The 12,302-nt window shown below is 41.6% G+C and overlaps 1 pseudogene; it reads left to right on the forward strand.

Moving 5' to 3' along the window:
• Positions 1-8,841: 8,841 nt before the first annotated feature.
• Positions 8,842-10,125, forward strand: LOC100855487 (annotated as a pseudogene).
• The last annotated feature ends 2,177 nt before the right edge of the window (positions 10,126-12,302 follow it).

Consider the following 12,302-nt stretch of genomic DNA (forward strand, 5'->3'; position numbering starts at 1 on the left):
CAGGTGAGGCTAACTAGTAAGAGATAGATAGGGAGCTATATGATCAGGCTTACAGAAATCCCAAAGATGTTGAGGTGTAAGGAAACCATAGATGAGGGAACAAACCAGACCAGGCTGCCTTAGATGTCTTTTTATGATAGTCATCTGTGAGCAACAAAGAATAACCAGACACCAAAGAAGAAGTAAGCCATTAAAGATATTATCAGCAGTCCTTACTCAAACCAAGACATCACAAAAATGATAAGGCCACAAGCTTCCTGGTCAGTTCTAAATAAAAGACCATCAGTGGAGGTCCCTGTTGGCAACCCTGTCAGGACCCCTCTCACTCCTGAGAGCTTTCTCACATACTTGCTTAATAAACTTCTATCGCTTTACTCACTCTCCTTTGTGAGATTTATTCTTCGACTCTGTGAGATGAAAACCTAGCTCTCCTGCTTCACAATCAATAGCAAACCAATCAGTAACCCAAAGAACAATGCTTTGTGAGCATACTTCTGATGACAGCCATCCTAACTGCTCTGTGCTACTTGCCCAAGTATTATAAGTATGGTTTCTTTATTCCCAGCATAGAATTGCCTTTTGACCTAACTGTCCAATTGTGGAGGTAAGCCATAAATATTCATCCCAAATATGATACATCCCTTTCAGTAAAACTGAGAAGTTGGGTTTTGTAACTTAGGCATTTTCTGATCCCCATTTATTTGTGGGTGAGTGAATTCAGTCAGAACCTTAATAGTTTGAAAGCATGAAAATGTCTGATTGTGGCCTAAAAGATTCCAGGTGGCATTGACCATAGGCCAGAGGGTAACATTTCATTTTGTTATAGAAATATCACAAAATATAGCATATTAGGGTGGTCAGAGATCATCTCTAAGGCATAGTTATACAAGGAATGCCTACCTCTGCCCTGAAATGGGGAGAACCATCAAGGCAAACGAGATATGCTTGATAGAGGCAGAACACCACATATCCAGCAAATTTGATTTTGAAGCTCAGTGTAATGCTGTGCCCATTGTAAGAAGGAATTGTCAGTATAAATTGGGAAAAGATAATGACAAAGAAAGGTACAGCCATCATTGTCATTTAAAGAGTTTCAAGGTCTTTCACAGGTTCACAGGAGTAAGAAGATACAATATGGTCTATGTATTCATTTAGAGATTTATGAATATTAACTCCACTTTTTGGCAGACATATTTGCTGGGAGGGCTTTGGCCTCAATAGTCTGAGTTAGACTGACTATAGCATACCCAGCTTTTCTTATCTCCTTTTCCATGAAACTGCTGCCATCAGTAAACCAACTGCCAGTTGCCTTATCAATAGGAAAATCTTTTAAGTCTGATCTGCTATAATAAATAAGATCAATAACCTCTGAATAGTTAATGTTCTATAGAAGTACAATTGTCAGGTCCATGCATAAATGGCTTTAAGAGAATGGAAGGCACGGATATTTGAGGAAAACAGAAGAATTCAGAATCTAGTCTAGTTTATGATAAATAGTATTAAAATATAATATCTAGAAAGATGTTATTGAAACATTTTCTCTATAACTGCCCTCGTTTTTATCAAAGATAGCCAAATCAAGACAAGTTTGTTTTTCAAAAAAGTCCAATTTTAACAAAATTGGCCCCGTTATTTATATAAGCTCAGCAAGAATAGTGATTTATTATATAGATCTTTTAGAATCTGCTTTGCAGAAATTTTTTATAAGGAATCTCAAAGTTTAACTTCTATTAGCCTCTTTAGACCAGAAGCCAAGTACTTGCCATCAGACATGCCTGCAGTACTTGTAGATTTGGGCAAATTCCTCTCCCTGAGGTCCCCAAGGTATCCTGAAGTTCCCGCACCTGCCAGGAAGTGACATTCTTTACTCACCTGGTAAGGCTTCTGGAAATTTTGTGAGCAAGGTATCAGGCCAACATTTCCATGAGGCTCTATTGGCTTCATGCTTCATAAAGTCAACCTTAGTTCCTTAAAGCTGCCTGGTCATATCTGAGTCTATGCAGGTCCCTCAAATATGACATTCCAGTCAAAGCCTTGGTAAAATACCAGTGTTTCCAATGGTGTCCTGTTACAAGGAGAACAGATTCTTATTGAACTTATGCAAATGACCATGATTACCAAGGAAGAAAGAATACTCACCGTGACTTTTCTGAATTCTGGAGGGTTCAAGTAGACAGAAAAGTTAAACACTTCAATCTGTTCACAAAGAAATAGTTTATCATATTTCTGTATATCATCAATATCTTAGGAGAAAGTTTCCTTAATCTGGAAGAACATAGAGAACCAGTAATGTTTCAAAGAAGAGTAAAAAACTATAATCACCTTCCTTAATTCATTTAATCCCATGTTACTAATTCTTGTCAGCTACAATACAGCTTTTAGTTAGTTCTGGAAGTTCTTAGCTATTTTAGTTTTATGATCTTAAGGATATCAAATAGCTGTATTCATCAGAAGTCCTTTTTATGAATCTCCTTGAAGATGAAACTCATTTTGCAAGAGAATAAGAACAATAACTATAAATGACAGAAAACTCAAAAATGGACGACATGGGTAAAGATCTGAGAGTTACCAAAACACATGAAAACCTTAGGAATTGCTTATAATCTCTAGAATAGCTATACCATTTACCCAAACGACATAACCAAAGACCTAACATTGTTAAGCAGTGCTTCCAGAGTAATTTAACATACTAAATAAAAAGGCCTAATAAGTCAAAAAGACTTCATTTACAATTCAAATCTCAGGGAAGTTTGTTAAAACCTCAGAAAGTTATAAAGCACATGCCTAAATAGGATTAGGGATCTTCAAAGACTTGATAAAGACAAAATGGAAATTTTGGTTTTCTGGGCAGACAAAAGAGGAAAAAAAAAAAAAAACCTGTGTTTAAATTTTTTTAAATCAAGAGCAGACCAACAATCCAAGAAAACTTTGTCTTTTAACAGTCCCAGTCTTATACCAGTGAACTTTTAAAATCCATTCACTTCAACCTTAGCCTGTCTTCCACATATAAAATTCTAAAGCTTTCCCCTTACAAACCTTCTACAATTTTCATTTACACTCAGATTTTGTTCTAAGCCTTTTCTCTCCAACCAACCAGTCTCATCTTAGGACAAAATTACTCTCTTTTCCCTTCAACAAAATGTATTCCCACTCCTTATACCTTTCTTACACATATATAAGTCTCTGACTCTGTGAGACAAGAACCAAGCTCTCCAGTATCAATAGCCCCCCACTAAAAGAATGCAGTCCAAGGGTGAGTCCAAAGGAATAGAGGGAGTTTGTCCCATAGTGAGAAAGACCCACCACCAATCCCCAAAGGGGCATCTCACCAAAAGGAACAAAGCTCTGACTAGTAATTGTGGAGGCCAAGAAAATTAAGGCCATTCCACTTTAAATTCAGTGTTAGCACAAGTACAGCCATCGCAGGCCCCTGTGAATAAGCTGAACTTTACCTTACTTCAGTTACAGGAAGAAACAGTTTACAGCTTAATGTCCTAGGAAGCCCCATATTAGAAATAAGAACAGAGCTCAATGCCCTTGAAAGCCCCATATCAGAATGTAAACAGAACTGGAGAAATTCCTCCACCCCTTCTGGAGGTCCCCTAGACCAGCCCATAAAACTAAGCTGGAACCCACCTCGGGGTCCAAGTCCCTGCTCGGCTGTGTCGGGTATACTTGGACCCAAGCTCGAGCTTGTAAATAAACCCTCGTGTGTTTGCATCGGTGTCGGCTCCTTGGTGGTTTCTCAGATTCACAATCTTGGGCACAACAGTAATCACAATTACAGTCAGGACATCCCAGTGACCTGAGAAAGCACTGAAGGGGGAGAGCGTGGTTCTTGTCTCACGGAGTCGAAGAATGAATTTCATGGATACAGCAGACTGAGTAAAGTGATAGAAGTTTATTAAGCAAAGATACAGAGAAAGCTCCCAGGGATGAGAGGGGTCCTGATAGGGTTGCCACTGGGGGCTTAAAGGGTTGGTCTTTTTTTTTTTTTTTTTTAAACCCAACCAGTGGAAGTCAAACCAGGAGAGACTCCTAACTGGGAAACAAAGAGTTGCAGAAGGGGAGGAGGATGGGGAGATGGGGTGACTGGGTGATGGGCACTGAGGAGGGCACTTGATAGGATGAGCACTAGGGGTTATACTATATGTTGGCAAATTGAATTAAAAAAAAAAAAAGCCAACCAGGGAACCTAAGTCCTTTTAACATCTCCATTGACATCACTATGAGTGAGGACTAGTGAGAACATCTTCAATGGCTCACTTCCTCTTTAGGGTCTGGTAATTCTTTGTTGGTCACAAGTAGCTGTTATAACAAGACTCCACCTCTGGCACCTGGATGGTCTGATTTGCTTATCTATGGTTTCTTTTCATCTCCACATTTTTGGGATTTTTGTGAGCCTGATTCCATGGATCCCTATCTAGCCCTGCCGGTCACTTACTCAGGACCAGACCTTATACAGGGTGATTGACTCTTTTGGGGCATCTCACCAAAAACAGGGTTGCAGCAGATAGTGGTAGCACTTCCTGTTGCGGTGTCACCTACAACAGGAAAAGCCAGACACCAAGTGGCTGAACCAGATCAGAAAAAGGATGGGGAGGACTCACCACTCAGATGCGTAGGAAAGTGTTTACCCATAGATTAAGATGTGGGCTGGATCTATGGAAACAAAGGAAAAAGAGGAGGTAGCTGAAACAAGTGAGGCAGCTAAGAGTCAGCCAGCATCAGGAGAGGGTCCCAATTGAGTCTGTAACATATGTGGACTCGCCCTGGTCAAGCTGCCATTGCCAGCCGTGGCACATGTTAGAAACAGACCTTGAGGGGTGGAGTGAGAAAGCAGAGGCAAGGGGTCCTTCACCCTCATAGGCATAGACAATCCGACCTGTTTGCTCTCAGATCTGCAGACCACACTAGGGAGCTGCCATGGCCAGAGATCTTCAGTTGGCTGGAAAGTTCTAAGGTTAGGCTGTGGAAAAGCTGAAAAGAGAAAGGAGAAGGAGGAAAGAATCCCTCCAATGGGCTAAAGGGGAAATCCCTCACCCTTTCAGGCAAGGGCAGTCCTCCTGATTCTCCTTGGGTCTTTGGATGCTCACCAAGGAGTAACCTCAGCCAGAGTTTGTCAATTCCCCAAGGAGTACTAGACTTGGTCCCCTAAGGCAAGTCCCAAGAAATTCCTGGAGAATCCAGGAAGACCCCTGGGTTGGCAGAGGCTCCCCCATAAAGGCCATCAAATGTTGGGGGCTACCAAATGTGGGGTTCCCTGATTAGATAAGGGGCCAACAAATGTGGGGCAACCTAATCAGGTGGAGGTCAGTGGCCTGGGCAGTGAGAGAACTCACCAGAGGCAGAACAAAGGGATAGAAGTTTATTGAATACACTGCAAGGGAGCAGCTGGCAGGACAGGGCAGGGAACTGTCTGCCAGGAGATGGGGTGGGGGGGCGTGGGGGTGGTAGTTAAAGGGGGAAGGGGAGGAGGTATGGGAATGTAGGGAATTCCCCTTTATTGGGACCTGTGTCCAGGGGTAAGTAACCCATTGGTCAGCTAGGGCCTATGGTGATTTTGAGGTAGGTGGCCTGGTGGGCCGTCCATACTCAGCCAGGGGGTTGGGGGTCCCTGTGGGCCTTTTATCTTACTCAGCTTTCCATGGTTCAAGTTGGTTGCCTCAAAGCATTCTCTACACATTTCATTAGTTTCTCAGATACTAATGAATTATCTACTAACTGACAGGTACTTTGCCAGATTCTGAGGTTACAACAAAGAATGACACTAGTTTTTCCCTTAAAGGTACAATCTCATAGAACAAAAGACCTCTTATAACTTGATGTTATAAAATATTGAATAAGTGCTCCAACACTTCATAGCACGCATTATGGGAGAACTCAAATGGAGTACCTAACTCTGAAGTGGAGGAGAAAAGAGGTCAGGATCAGCTTTGTGGAGGAGCCTGCAATGATAAGGAAGCAAGGATAAGGATGAGTTAGACATTGGCTGGGGGGTGGGGACTGTTTTGGTGGAAAGGAGTAAGTGGGGGCAATATAGAGAAGGAAAGGAAGAGCATTCCAGAAGATGAGATGGTATGTGCAAAGATGCAGAAGCCAAAAATAGTGTGGTGGTGCAAGAAATGATAAATTATTCTGCTGTTGAAGCCAAAAGTGTAAAACAAATAGTGTAAGGAATAAAACTGGAGAGGGAGACAGGAGCCCACCTCAGGGATAGAGAGCTTTGACTTTACCCTCTCTGTGAAGGAGGCAACAGGGATCAGGAGAAGATCGTATGCAAGAGAATTCCAAGAAGTTTGCGAGGATTTTGTATAAGGCTCGTGTAATTGGTCCAGTGAAGTGGGTGCTTTGATCACTGGGGATGGTGGAAGGCGTACCCCAAATGGGAAACACACTTTCTAATATTTTCTTTGCTGCTTTGAGGGCATCAGTCTTGCAGCAAGGAAAGGCTTTTTACTCATCTGGTAAACATACATGCAATTACAGGAAGATGTTGATAATCCATACTGAGTGGCAGGTGAATGAAGTCCATCAGGAAATGTTCAAAGCAGGTAGAGAGAGGAGACCTGAGGTCACTAGGGAGCAAAACCTTTTTATCCAGAATTATAGACCTGAAAAGTCAGACATGGTTGATAGACTGTTTCTGTTTTATAGAAGTCTCCCCACTAACACCTAATGTATGCGTCATCTTAAATGTACTATGGTGGATGAATGAATGCAAAAATTTAAAATGGGGTTTGTCAGGGAGCCAGGAGGAACCAAATCTGTCTTGGGTTTTCTAAAGCCCTATTTGCTTAATTTACAGTCACTGTTAATATTTTATTTAAGAGCAGACTGTTGCCATGTTGGAAGGACCAGGATGGCAAAAGTCTGGCAATGAGGGGCCATTTTTGATACCAGAATGGACTCTATCCACCTATACCATAATCTTACAAATGCAACATAAAGAAGGTTTAGTACTCTTTTTATTTAACAGTGCTTCACCATATAATTTAACATTGCAAATAAGCCTAATTGTTTAGCAAATCTTTTGGAACGTTCCAGGTTAAAAAGACTTAAGCAGACTAAGAGTCCAAAAAAAAAAAAAATGTCCTTTTAACTGAGAGAAAACCAAATTCTAATTTTGCACCAGCTTACTTTTGATATTAAAACTGCTTTTTAAATGAATTCATTTTCAACTTGGTCGACTTGGCCACAAATTAAAATGTGCTTTCAAAGATTCCCTTTTCAGGGCACCTGGGTGGCTCAGTCAAGTAAGCATTTGACCCTTGACTTCAGCTCAGGGTTGTGAGATCCAGCCCTTGTCAGGATTCACACTGGGCATGGAGCCTGCCCGAGATTCTCTCTCTCCCTCCTTCCCACTGCACCCCCGTGCACTCTCTCTCTCAAAAGAAAACAAGATTCCCTTTTCAAAAAACTTCTACAGCTTTCTTTTTTACATTCTGTTTTTTTTTTTCTTTAAACAGCCAGCCTTACTTTAGGACGAAATTACTTTCTTTTTCCTCAACAAAAAATGTATCTCCATTTTTTTAAACTTTCTGTTACAGAAAACACTACTCTCCTGCCACATGGAGATGTTTTCCCTTATTATTTCCAGTAGCTTTAATTACATATATTAAGTAGAATGTTTAACCCTTAGCAACCTTAACCAAGTAGTGAGCAATGGTGAACTGTTACATCAGCAGTTTTTGTTTGTTTATTTTATTTTATTTTTAAAGATTTTATTTATTTATTCATGAGAGACACACAGAGAGAGAGGCAGAGACATAGGCAGAGGGAGAAGCAGGCTCCATGCAGGGATCCTGACGCAGGACTTGATCCTGGGTCTCTAGGATCACGACCTGGGTCTCCAGGATCACGACCTGGGCTGAGGGTGGTGCTAAACCACTGAGCCACCCCGGCTGCCCTGTTTGTTTAGAGAAGGAGGAAGAGGGAGGATGGGTGGGAAGGGGCAGAGGGGGAAGGAGAAGAATAGTCTTAAGCAAATTCCACACCCAGTGCAAGGCCAGTGCGGCGGAGCTCGTTCTCACAAGCCTGAGATCATGACCTGAGCTGAAATCAAGAGTCAGATGCTAACCCACTGAGCCATCCAAATGCCCTAGCATTCTTTAGATTTGCAAAGTTACGAATACCTTTCATAGTTTTTAGAAACATATGCCTTTTAAATTTTTCCAGTGTAGCATTAACATATTCAAAGGTCATTTAGTGCTCGCTTCGATTTATTTTTTTGTCTTATTCTTATTCAATTCGATCTGGATTTTAAATAAATTTAACTTAATTCATCATTTAACCTAACTCAGCAAAACTAAGTTTTCAGGTTACCAGAAAGATTTAGGAGACTATTTATTTTTTACAATTATTATTATGTTTTAATTAAAGAGAAAGAGTGGAGGAGGGGAAGAGAGAGAGAGAGAGAATCTTAAGCAAGCTCTTCACCCAGTGCAGAGCCTGATGTGCGTCCTCTATCAAGAGACAGATGCTTAACCCACTGAGCCACCCAGGCAGCTCTTGGGAGACTATTTAAAAATATACCTAATTTTTAAAAAAAAATTATTTACATCTATTCCATGTACTTGTTCTTAACAATAATGCTAAGATTACCTATATAAAAACTTCATGTGACATCAAACTTAGTCATTCTTCCAAGCTATTTAAAATATTTTTATAACAAATAACCTCCATTTACTTGACTTTAACTAAAGTCAGGCAGAAAAAAAAGTTTTAATTTTATTGCTGATAACTCTAAAGATATGCCTATTTTAATTAAACCAACAACTTAGTTCCTGGCCTGAGCCTGAGTCCTTGCCTCCCGTGTCACCCTATTACTCTCCGAACAGCATGAGCTTCACCACCCGCTCCACCTTCTTTTCCAACTACTGGTCCCTGGGCTCTGTGCAGTCGCCCAGCCACCGGGTCTGGCCGATCAGCAGCAGCGTGGCCAGTGTCCATGCAGGCACAGGGGGCTCGGGCTCCCAGATCTCCTATCCTGCTCCACCAGCTTCCGGGGTGGCTGGTGGTCCAGCAGCCCAGCTGCAAGGATGGCTGGGGGTCTGGCAGGCATAGAGGGCATCCAGGGTGAGGAGACCATGTGAGACCTGAATGACTGTCTGGCCTCCTACCTGGAGAGGGTGAGGAACCTGGAGGTTGATAATCAGAAACTGGTGATGAAAATCTGGGAACACCTGGAGAAGAAGGGACCCCAGGTCAGAGACTGGGGACAATTACTTCAAGACCAGGGAGGACCTGAGGGCTCAGATCTTTGCAAGTGCTATGGACAATGCCCTGCATCATTCTGCAGATTGACAATGTCCGTCTTGCTGCTGATGACTTCCGAGTCAAGTATGAGACGGAGCTGGCCATGTGCCAGTCTATGGAGAGTGACATCCATGGGTCATTGATGACACCAATCTTGCTTGGCTGCAGCTAGAGACAGAGATCAAAGCTCTCAAGGAAGAGCTGCTCTTCATGAAGAAGAACCACGAGGAAGAAGTAAAGGGTCTACAAAACCAAATTGCCAACTCTGGGTTGACGGCGGCATTGGATGCCCCCAAATCTCAGGACCTCAGCAAGATTGTGGCAGATCTCTAGGCCCAGTATGACGAACTGGCTCGGAAGAACTGGGAGGAGCTGGACAAGTACTGGTCCCAGTAGATCGAGGAGAGGACCACAGTGGTCACCACACAGATTGCTGAGATAGGAGAAGCTGAGATGATCCTCTCAGAGCTGAGACGTACTGCCCAGTCCTTGGAGATCAACCTGGACTCCATGAGAAACCTGAAGGCCAGCTTGGAGAACAGCCTGAGGGAGGTTGAGACCCGCTATGCGATGCAGATGGAGCAGCTCAACGGGGTCCTGCTGCGCCTGGAGTCAGAGCTGTCCCAGACCGGGGCAGAGGGGCAGCACCAGGCCCAGGATGAATGTCAACCCTGCTGAATGTCAAGGTCAAGCTGAGGCTGAGATTGCCACCTACCGTCGCCTGTTGAAGACTGGGAGGACTTCAGTCTTACTGATGCCCTGGACAACAGCGACTCCTTACAGACCATCCACAAGACCACCACCCACAAGATCGTGGATGGCAAGGTGGTATCTAAGACCAAAGACACCAAAATTCTGAGGCATTGAGGCAGCAAAGCAGTGTTCCCTTGAGGGGCAGGAGGCCAATAAAAGGTTCAGAGGCCAAAAAATTTAAAAATAAAAAAATAAACCAACAACTTAATTTTTTAAAAGATTTTATTTATTTATTTGAGAAAAGAGAGTATAAGAGCACGAGCAGAGGGGAGGGAGGGAAGTAAATTCCCCACTGAGCAAGGAGCCTGACATGGGGCTCCATCCCAGGACCCTGGGATCATGACCTGAGCCAAAGGCACATGCTAAACCAACTGAACCACCCATGGGCCCTAAAGCAACAACTTTAAACTAGCTTTTATATAGAATATTTTCTATTTTCCTAGATGATCTAGGAAAGATGAACATGAAAAAACATTGAGTTTCTATCTTTTTGAGAGTTGTAGAATGCCCAGTTCTTACAAGCACTTGGTTTAAAACCAGGTGGGATCTTTTACAAATTATTTTAGCAATACCATCCAGAGGTAGAAAAATATCTCATGTTTACAACATATGTAGGGACACACAGAGATAAATGCAAAGATCTTATAGTTACTAATATTTGTGAAGAGGAATTTTTTCCAAAAATTATTTATTTCATATTAATTGAAATTGAGCACATGCTTTACACAGTGAAAATCAGTGAAAATATTTTATGTTTTTCAAAGGAGGGAGGGTATCATGAGAACAGAAAAATGAATAGAACTTCCTTGCAATAATGGCCTCAGTCTGGGATTTCAGGTGTATTTGAATAGTGAGACTAGTGAGGTGAGGTCTCCAAGTTCTTATCCAGATTTTTAAAATATTTTATTTCACTTTTATTTATTTTTTACTGAAGCATAATTAACATACAATGTTGTAGTAGTTGCAGGTGTACAATATTAGGATCCAGTTCTATATCTTACTCATTGCTCATCATAAGTGCATTCTTTTTTTCTTTAAGATTTTATTTATTTATTCATGAGAGACACAGAGAGAGAGGGAGAGAGAGGCAGAGACACAGGCAGAGGGAGAAGCAGGCTCCATGCAGGGAGCCTGACATGGGACTCAATCCTGGGTCTCCAGGATCACGCCCTGGGCTGAAGGCGGTGCTAAACCACTGAGCCACCGGGGCTGCCCTATTTTTTAATTTTTTGAGGAACCTCCACAGTTTCCACAGTGGCTGCACCAATTTGCTCTCCCACCAACAGTGCATGATCCTCCCCAACACATGTTATTTCTTGTCATTTTGATTCTAGCCATTTTGATAGGTGTGAGGTGATAGCTTATTATGGTTTTCATTTGCATTTCCCTGATGAGTGATGTTGACCATCCTTTCAGATGTCTGTTGGTCATTTGTATGTCTTCTTCGGAAGAATTTCTGTTCAGGTCCTCTGCTTCTTTTTTTTTTTTAAATTGGATTATTTAGGTTTTTTGGTGTTATCTTTACATATTTTCGATATTAATCCATTATGGCTATATCATTTGCAGATAACTTCTATTCAGTAGGTTGCCTTGTCACTTTGTTGTTGATTTCCTTCACTATGCAAAAACCTTTTATTCTGGCATAGCCCCAATAGTTTAATTTTGTTTTTATTTCCCTCATCTTAGGAGACATAGCTGAAAAACGTTCCTATGCCCAATGTCAAAGAAATTACTACCTATGTTTTTTTCTAAGAGTTTTACGGGTTCAAGTCTCACATTTAGGTTTGTAATCAATTTTTAGTTTATATTTTTTATGGCGTAAAAAAGTGGTCTAGTTTTATTCTTTTGCATGGAGCTGAACAGTTTTCCCAGCACCATCTGCTGAAAAGACTGTATTCTTCATTGTATATTTTTGCCTTCTTGTCATAGATATTCATCTATGACATATAATTGACCATATAAGCATGGGTTTGTCTCTGGGCTCTCTATTGTTTTATTGGTCTATATGTCTATTTTTGTGCCAGGACTATCCTGTTTTCAATATTACAGCTTTGTAAAATATCTTGAAATGTGGAATTATGATATCTTCAGCTTTGTTAATCATTCTCAAGATTTCTTTGGCTACTTGGGGTCTTTGTGGAGAGGATTTTTGAGATTTGTGTTTGTTCCTGGATTTAATCTCATGAGGCTATGCAAGAGTTTGGGCACAGAAGCCTGTTTAGCAGTTTGTGTTTTAATAAGGCTTCTTTTCTCCTCTCTTTTTCCCTTCAAGTCTCAGGTGCAGTGTAGAC

This window comes from Canis lupus, chromosome 16 (genome assembly GCF_011100685.1).
Source record: "Canis lupus familiaris isolate Mischka breed German Shepherd chromosome 16, alternate assembly UU_Cfam_GSD_1.0, whole genome shotgun sequence".
Lineage (NCBI taxonomy): Eukaryota > Metazoa > Chordata > Mammalia > Carnivora > Canidae > Canis > Canis lupus.